This window comes from Corvus kubaryi, unplaced genomic scaffold (genome assembly GCF_017639235.1).
Source record: "Corvus kubaryi isolate FWS band 111438036 unplaced genomic scaffold, C.kubaryi_AGA036_p1.0 130, whole genome shotgun sequence".
Lineage (NCBI taxonomy): Eukaryota > Metazoa > Chordata > Aves > Passeriformes > Corvidae > Corvus > Corvus kubaryi.
In genome coordinates, this window is record NW_024580665.1 from 522560 (window position 1) to 531846 (window position 9287).

Sequence of the window (9287 nt, forward strand, 5' to 3'; positions counted from 1 at the left end):
TATTAATCCTAAATAGATATTTACATCAGTTATTAATTCTAAATATGTCCTTAAGGCTTTGTCTTGGTTTGAAAGACAGGTGTCTGCTAAGGAAGGCAGGAACCCCCCTTGGAATGGCAGATGCAACCCCCCTTCCCTCCGAGTTATTATAATTTTGAAATCAAGGGGCTTTTAGGCAAAGATGCAGAAAATAGGAATAACAGTTCTTTACTATTATATATCTGTATGTGTATAACCAGTCAAACAAACAACAATAACTATGGCAGTAACAGCAAACAATCACAAACCCAGTGCCAGCCTTCTCGGCTGTCAGGCCCTTTCCCCTCGGGTGCAGTTCCGCTCGCAGCCGGCAGGGGCGCTGGCGGCTCCCGGTGAGCAGGGCAGGTGCGATGGTTCCCCCGCGGCTGCAGGGGGCGCTCCGGAGCGAGCTCAGGGAGCACGCGGCACTGGTGGCCTGGGATCCCAGGAAGGGATGGAACAAAAAAGCTTCACAAACCCCTGGGCAGCCAATCCTGGTGTCCGGCCGGACCCTCGGGAGCAGCAGGCTGGAACGGCAGGGACGAGCACAAATCCCGGGTGGCAGACGAGATGTATCCAAACGGAGAACCTCCCGGAGGTCTGGACAGGCAGGGCAAGCACGGCTACAACGCAGCGAAGGCTTGAAGCAACAGCGGGGCAGGGCGGCCACAGCCCGGCCTCCAGCGGGGTGGGGAAGGTGGGCTTTGGGATCCCAGGGCTTCTCCAGCAGAAGGAAAAGCAGCCGAAAAAAGCAGCCTCCTTCTCTGTCTGAACGCTGGAGACCGACTGCCCACACACCCAGGTGAAACAAAGGAGTAGCCAGCTCTTTTGTTTTTCTCAAGTACCCAGCCATTTGTCCCCCTAGCAACACATATGGGGAAAAAAAAAACAGGAGAGCTCCTAAAACCCCAACAGACTTTAATTATCTGACTCCAAAACAAGAAATTTAAAGTTCAGTCTCTGCTTGTGGAAGGACCATCCCAGTCTCTGCTTGTGGAAGGACCATCTGCCTGATGGTTCACATCCTGGTATTCCTCAGAAGAGTCATTAGGCTGATGGTCTATATTCTGGTCACCATTTGAATGGTCTGCATTCTGGTCATCATTTGGAGGTTGTCTGTTCTGCCTCTGGTGCCGTAGGTCAGGGCGAACACATTTTGAAGGTAGCCACCGTACCCCAGTATCTGTGAAAACACAAGCATACCCATGACCCCAAACGATAAGCTCATGCGGGCCTTCCCACTGGTTAGTGAGTAAATTTCACACCCAGACTTTTGCCTGGGGCAGTTGTGTCTCGCCTGAAGACTGCAATGAGAGAAAATGATTCAGAATAACAGGATTATTTGAATTTTGTGACACTGTAAGGTGATTAATTGTATACAAAGCTTTTTCTAGTCGGCTTCAGTAACCAAATTCAAAGGTTCCTGTGAGAATCGTTGAAAAGCCATTATAACAGCCCTTAATTCAACTAACTGAGCAGAGTCTGACTCGGATTGGTGTGTTAGTCAACCACTGCAAAGGCAGTGTAGGATACTGTACGCCTTTACGCACAGTGACCCCTGCAAAAAATCTGTCCCAATCCGTACCCCCCAAGCTGCCAACACATCCCATCCCCAAAGGTTAAGGGAAGTGGTAGCAACATAAGGTCTAATTGTAACTGTGTGCCCCTCTGAGTCCTTCACCATCACAGGCCGTTTGCTTAAATAGCTCTGTGTGGTTCCTCCTAATCCTGCAATGGCCAATCCCACTGGGGCTAAAGGCCATGAGGGAGGCCACGCAGAGAAGGAGATGATAGTTACATCAGCACCCGTATCAATCAAACCTCGAAGCTGAGTCCGGGGCAGACGGGCGTTTGGCAGGATCAGGATACATGTCATCTGTGGCCTTTGGTCAGAGATGTCCGCAGCCCAGAAGGCCTGCGGAAGTCCCGTAGATCCACTGCCGCTATCTTCGTGAGCTTGTTGTTCTATCCTGGGGACACAAGACTTAAAAGGCACTAATTTAGCAAGGCAGGTCTTTTCAGGAATAGTTACAGGGGGTTTTTGCGTGGAGACCGCAGCCCAAATCTGGCCTTTAAAGTCAGCATCAATTATTCCCTGAGTGCACTAAGATTCCTTGTTGGGCAATGTCAGGTTTTCCCACCAGCATTGCACTGGATCCCTGGGCCAAGGGTCCATATGCATCCAAGGGAACCTTATAAATACCGCTAGAGTCTAAGACGACTGTGGCTGAGGTATGGACGTCAAAACCGTCTGATCCCTGGGTGCTGTTTCTAGGGTGGCTGAGTAGGCCCCTGTCTGTACCAGTGCCACTCTCTGGGGGAACGACTGCATCGGAGAGCAATTCTCCCTCCTTGAACCCCGGTGGAAGTTTCCCGACAAAGGCAGACCATCAGCATGAGTCTGGGATCTACAATAGTCTGAGCAATGCCCTGGTCTGCCACACCTCTTGCACTGGGGGATCGGTGTGTTCTCTTTTTGGCTTGGCTTAGGCCGCTTCCGTTTTTTCGCCTGTTTGGGTTGCTTTGGTTCATGACCAGAAGATGCGTGAACATGCTGCAGGAACGCAGCCAAAGCAGACCTTTTCTGGTTCCCAGATCCCACCTTAGTGCAGGCTTCGACCATGTCTGTTACCTCAGGATCCCCTGGCAAGTCATCTATGATTTTTCTGCACTCCTCGTTTGTGTTATCTCTCACTAACTGCCTTAACAACAGCTGCCTTAACCCATCATCCTCAACCTGCTTCTCGAGAGAAGCAGTGACTTTCTCTACAAAAGAGAGGAATGACTCTGACCTCCCTTGAACTATTTCAGTGTATCACTTTCTGGGCGCAGACAACTCTATGGTTTTCAACAGAGCAGCCATGCCGACCTGTTGAGCTTGCTGCAGGACGCTAGAGGAAAAAGTACCCTGTAGGCTGGGATCAGAGAAGGGACCAGTCCCCATCAAAGCATCCATTCCCGCTGTCCGTCTAGGATTGGCAGCAGGGAGCTGCATATTCGCTAATGCAGCCTTGTCAGCCAGCTTTCTCCAGGTTTTCTCAAAAACTGTGAATTGTATAGGTTGAAATAGAATTTGACCTAAGTGTCTCATATCAAATGGAGCTAGCAAATCTGTATTTATCACCCTTATTATCTGCATAACCTCAGCAGAACCTAGCCCATGTTGTGCCACCTTGGATTGCAGATCCTGGGCAACCTTCCAAGCAATCACCTCATGCTTATCATGCTCCCCTGAATTTGGGAGAGCTTTATACACTGGGAAAGCTTGGATGTCCCCTTTTGGGGAGTCACTACCATCCTGAACTTCTGGCACAGCCTGTGGATGGAGTGTACCAGCTTCCCAATTACCCCCAGAATTCCAAGTGTTTCCAATAATTTCCAATCTCCCTCCTCCAAAGCTCGCATTTTAACTGACTCTAAGAAGCGATTGTAGTGGGTCGGACGCACTGTTACTGTGCAGTCCTGAAAGGTCCAGGGGCAAGACCAGAGCAGCCTTTTCCTTTGCTGCCCGGCTACAGCTGCCTTACGACCTGGGGTCAGAACCTCATCTGCCTCACTTCCCGACGAGGAATCATCAGGCAAAGGCAACTCTGAGATGCTGGGAGCGAACAGAGGTGGATGGAGAGGGGAACTTTGGCTAGGCTGGCTAGCGGCAGAACAGACAGCACAGACTACAGCTGGCTGCGCTGCAGTTTGAACAGCAGCCTCTTTACGGGACGCCATCTCAGCCGGTCCCGACCGAACTGGTATTGCAGCTGCTGCAACTGTCTCTGGGACTGTAGCCACGTCCGGCGCCACGCTCGTCTCCTGCTCTGTGGCAGCGTTTGGCACCGTTGTTGGGCCCCGTGCTGCAGCCGTGCCCGGCACAGCCGCTGGCCCTTGCTCCGCGGCCACGTTCGGCGCCGCTGCCGAAACTGCTGCTGTTTCTCGCTCCCCAGCCGCGTTCAGCGCGGCCGCCCCCGGCCGCAGCTCTGCAGAGCCGCAGCCGCTTCCGGGTTTTCCCACAGCAGCACTACTTCTGGGTTCGCCGCTGGCTGTGCCACTTCCCAGTTTAGAGCCGCGCCTCCTGCAGTCAGCGTGGGCCCAGCTGGCGGTGCCGGCCCGGTGCACCCCGTGCAGCAGGGTGCCTCTGGCATCCGCAGCAGCTGCTTTTGCAAGCTGAGCAATTCTCCCAGCTGCTGGCATATGTTTGGTAACTCTGTCAGCAAAGGCAGATACTGTATTAAAAGGTTGACAGCTCAGTTCTGCAGCAGTGCAGGACAGTCCAGCGCCAAGAAGGGCAGCGGACCACACCCAGGCAGTCTCGGTGCAGTCACGCCTGGTGCTATGCCGGCTGAGAAGGGACATCCGGGCAGCTTTTGCTCCGCTGGTGCATATGCAAACGGGCTAGGCGCTGCCACGGTCCAATTCACTAAGCCGCTAATTCGCGGCCCTGGATAAGCCGTGGCCGCTGCCGAGCCGAGCGACAAAGCATACTGCGCGCCCTCCCGCTGCCCTGACACCCCCGCCTCTGCCGGCACAGGGTCCCTGGGGGCCACGGAGTCCTGCGATTGTGCAGGGTGAGGCGGTGCAGACTCTGCCTGCGGAGCTTGGTCAGCGGGGTCCCCTTCGGACATTCCTCCGTCACTCATCACCAAAATAGGTGAGCCAGCTCTGCTGCCACAGTCAAGGTCTGTTAGCAGAATAAATAACGAACACCAGGTTCGGTATAATTCTAACACTGCTGGGTCCCCAAACGGGAGTTCGTGCTGGACAGCACAGCCGAGTTCCTGCCATAAGGCAAAGTCCAGGGCAGTATCTCTGTCCATGGAAATCCCTTTTAAGGTAGCCCAATCTAATAATTCCCGAACTGAGCTCTCAGGAATGGAGGTGTGCATTATACTAAACAGACCTTTCCAGACCATTACCACAGCGTCGGTTTGTGAGCCACTGTTCGCCATTTCTCAGTCCCATCAGACCTCCCAGTCCCGAGGGTGAAGGGAAACAGCATACCTCTAGAGAAATTCGGCTTGGCTCGTAGCAGCAAGACACGTCAGAGAGTGCAGATCACGTCGGGGTCACCGTATATTACCGCAGCCCTTTGCCCTAGGGCATATCACTGTGTCCCGCAGCCATAGGGAAGAGGAGGAGAGAAGATCCAGCAGGCAGTGTCACATGGACCACTGCTGTCTACAGCCCGGGCTAGCTCCAGTGGTGTGTGACAGGAGTGGGGAGCAGCCAGAGGCACGGAGCTTTAAAGCTGCTCCTCTGCAGCCTCAGTTCTACCCTGCGGAGCACCGGCTCCAGACACTGTAGCAGTCAGCAGCCCCCGAGGAGGGGAGAGATAAAAAGTAGCGAGGAGGCTTGCCCCGGGGGCTAATCCAACTTCATTGAAGGGAACTCACAGAGGACAAGCCCCGCCTGCAGTGAGCCCACGCCTTACAAAGGGGGGGGTGAACAAGGGAAGTACACCAACCAGGGACCAATAAGCGGATTAGGAGGGAGGGACGCTGAAGGGATGGACTCACATCTGGTCCAATGGTCTTGGTGGGTGGAGGGAGAGGGGTCACATGCCCCAGTGGGACCTTGAGGTTTAGGGGATTTCCAAGAGGGGAGGTATCTGAGGGGGCAGGATCTTGGGGGACTGATGGGGGCCATATAAGGGTAATTAGGGAGGGCTCAGGTGATGGACACCAAACCTCCGGGAACAACAGGAGGGGTTTGGGTGATTGATAGGGAAAGAGCCAGAAGAAGGGGAGGAGAACAACCATATAGGGAGCACTGGGCGAGCGGCTTGGGTCTGGGATAAACCAACTGAGAGTAGGAGTGGGGAAGGTAGGGATGAACCACTGGGGTACAGAAAACATATGAAAATACAATAAAAACCTCGCATCACCACAGGCAGGAATTGTGCAGCAAGATTGATTTATTTAATTCTTTTACAAACTCTTTTATAGACTTTTTTCTTCATAGTCTAATTGGACAAAGGATCAGCCACCCCTTGGGGGTGATTGGCTAAAATCCTAAAACATCCATTGTCAAAATATTTTTCTACTGTACCATAAACAAGACTTTTCAAGGTTGCAGATGGTTTGGTTGTTTATATAACTGCTACCTCTTCTGTGAGAAAGAAAAGTCTCTCACAGACTTAGAAAATAGCAAGAAAATCCTTGCTAGCAGCATTTTTGTATCTACAACCCACCAGTAAAGCATCTTAGTAAACCTTCTGAGCCATGCCAAAATACGGACAGGACAACAACACAGGACTACCCAGTGGCCATTTCCCGAAACAATGCTTCAAAAAAAAGTTTTACATTGCCACAGGATAAAATGTAGTGCCTCATCACGATATTCCTGAAGGCAAGGGAATCTGCCCTGCGGCAGATTTAGGCACCCCTAGTAAAGCCAACCAGCATGTCCTGGGTTGCAGTGTATTCTATTACCATCCTCAGGAGCCGTTGAAACCAGGTGGGGCAGTGTTTCCTTGCCTCCTCCCCCCAGACTATCTTTCTGTTAATTGCCCATCATTGTCCTGCCCCCTGACTCAGAGATAACTCCCTCCGGACTATCTCCTGTTAATGAGCCTAATCAACACTTTGCCTCATGACTCATTACCCCATTGTGAGATGCTCCGCCCAGAGGGAGGAACCAAGCATCCCATCGTGGATATAATCTGAGGCTGAACACCAGAGACACCGGCTTCCCACTGGATTTCCAGAGGACAGGAGCTACACAGCCACCATTGGACTTCCTGAGGAAGAGCAGACTGTTTTACTACAGGATCACTGCTTCAGAGGACTGCAGCCACCATTCTACCAGACTGCTACCACCACCCTGCCTAACAGGGTGTCAGGTTGTACCTTGACTCTGTCAGTTTGACAGTGTTTTCTTTTACCTTTTTTTTCCCCTTTTCTTTAATTTCCATTAAATTGTTATTCTGACTTAGTGCCTCCCACTGGTTTGTTTTCAAACTAGTACACAGCACTCCAGCAACAACAGTGAATGGTTTATTTCCACAGAGATAAACAAATTGTTGTGAAATGTGCTTGCACCGCTGAGATGCTGCAGTGCGCACAGCATCAGCAGAACCCAGTGACAACAGCTATCTCATTACAGGGTATTTTACTGCAGGAGCTGCACAGGTATAAATCCCAAGTTTTGAGCCATGACTGCAGTTAAGTCTGTGCCTTTATTTTTCTGTGCAGCACAAGGATATTGACTGCAGAGAGAAAACAAAGATGTTCAGTCCAATACTTTATCTGCAGGGGAGCATTTCAGCTATTGCATCCTGAATAGGTAACACCAAGATCTGTTACAGCAGAGGCAATTGATTCTGCGTAAATAGCATAAGGAAGGTAAAATTCACAAACAAAAATGCAACACAACACGTATTAGAAAAGAAACAGGCTAAGCTCCTTGAAAGGTTCACAGCCCAGCTCCTGAACAGATTACGCAAGGTCTGCCCAGGAATGCCCATGCTGACCACAGAGATTTACTCTCTTCAGGAGCTTTCCAAGGTGGGCTTCATTTAGAGAGGGATATTTGACAACAAACAACAACAATCAGAGTGTAGTATCATGTAGTATCATGGTTCTAGTCCATCTTCTTTACAGCATAATGCCATGTAGAAGTTTCATTAATCTGCATATACATGTTCTGTATCCCTCAATAGGTCATCCTAAATTTTGTGTATGAGAAAGAGAGGGCACAGCAAAGAGTATCAATACTGACAGAAACCTGGATCACCATCAGCTCTCCTGGCTGTGCCCCAACACTGATAAAACCCTGCTGGTTGTTGCAGGGGCAGTGGGGACATACTATTTTAATATTAAAACTTGATTCTCTATGTTTCAGCAGAAGTTCTCAGCAGTGTGTAATCCTCCCTTCAAGGAGACCAAATGAATTAGCGTGAGGTGGGGGTTGTAAATAACGGGTCATCAGTATTGCCAGGGAAATTATAGGTGTTAGGCAGCAGGATAAATACTGGAGGTGAACCTGGCCAATTGCTTTCGAAACTCCTTATTTACTGCTGGCCCCAGCTGCAGGCTCTGATGGCTATAAACATTGCCCTTGAAGAATGGGTTGGAGATTCCACAGAGCATCTCTCCATAGGGTATAGAGGCAAACCCTTACACCAAAGAGAGAAATGCAGTATCGAAAGCAATACAATAATATGGGGTGTCTGTGTCAGTGAAACTGCGCTTCGTTTGGCTCAACACATCATTGAAACTTATTTCCATGAAACAATACAGAAAGGGTTTTCAAAATATCCTTGAAAGGCTCCTGGAAATAGTTGTGAATGTCTGACAAGGAAGCACAGTGAGTACTCCTCTTTGTGCCAGTAAAACCAGAGGCACAGGAGCAAGCCCTGAATGTCTTTCCTCCAGGGTTTTGTTGTCCTGGCTCTGTGACAGTGTTTTTTATGTGATGACTGGAGCCTGCACAGCTAGGAATTTGTGGAGCTTTACGAGGCAGATACTCCATTTTCTTTCAAATGCCCCAGATATCTGCTCTCTAACAATCCCTTCAGTGCCAGGGAGAGATCCTTAGGGAAGCTCTAATCCAAGTGGTCAGGCAGAGAGCAGAAAAGAAAACTGGTTCATTTCTCTTCAGAAGCAGAGGTTGCAACGGAGACAGTCCATGGGCTATGCCTTGCAGGCTGTCCTGTCTAGTCCATGATTAAGGATGCAGTTAATGGTCGTTTGCCATTCCACAGCTGAGCAGGATCACTTGATGTCCTGGGTGCCTTCCTGAGGATGCTGAACACTCTGTCATGCCTGGGTGTATTGTATCAGACCCATTTAGCACTCTGCCTCCCTTCCTGCCTTGTCACACTTGCCACTATCTGGCACAGGGGCTCTTGCTGTTTCTTTCCACTCACATGTCCTGGGCACACCAGCAACAGTCGATTTTCCTTGCATGGGCAGATGTGAACCCAGGGAGAAACAGCCATTGCAGTGCAGTTGCCATCCTTCTGGGATGTTCAGAGCCACACTGGGCCATGCAGGGATGCCCAATAACTTTGGCGGTTGGGGTTGGTTTTGCTTTTCTTTTTAATTCAGGGAGGAATTTGGAGCATATTTTAAAATTATTTTTAGTATACATGTAATATTTTTTATATTCAACTTCATTTCCTGGGCAGCCTATGTGTCTCAGTGGGGGGTTGTGCTTTCTCTGTGACTCCTCCTGGCAAAGAGTCAGTTTATTAAAAAATGAAATGAGGACTTTCATTAAATGAGAAAAATCCTGTCCATCCTGTTGGAGAGGATTAAAGTTTGGTAAGAAAGTTT

General features: G+C 50.1%; 1 long non-coding RNA gene across 2 annotated transcripts; it reads right to left on the reverse strand.

Moving 5' to 3' along the window:
* Positions 1–525: 525 nt before the first annotated feature.
* On the reverse strand, positions 526–5431 carry LOC121664370. Of its 2 annotated transcripts, none has more exons than XR_006015990.1 (3): positions 5011–5431; positions 1840–2002; positions 526–1201 (listed from the first exon to the last, which is right to left on the reverse strand). It is a non-coding gene; the product is annotated as an uncharacterized LOC121664370 (long non-coding RNA). The 2 variants fall into 2 exon arrangements; XR_006015991.1 differs by having other exon boundaries at positions 1840–1988; positions 5011–5430.
* Positions 5432–9287: the final 3856 nt, after the last annotated feature.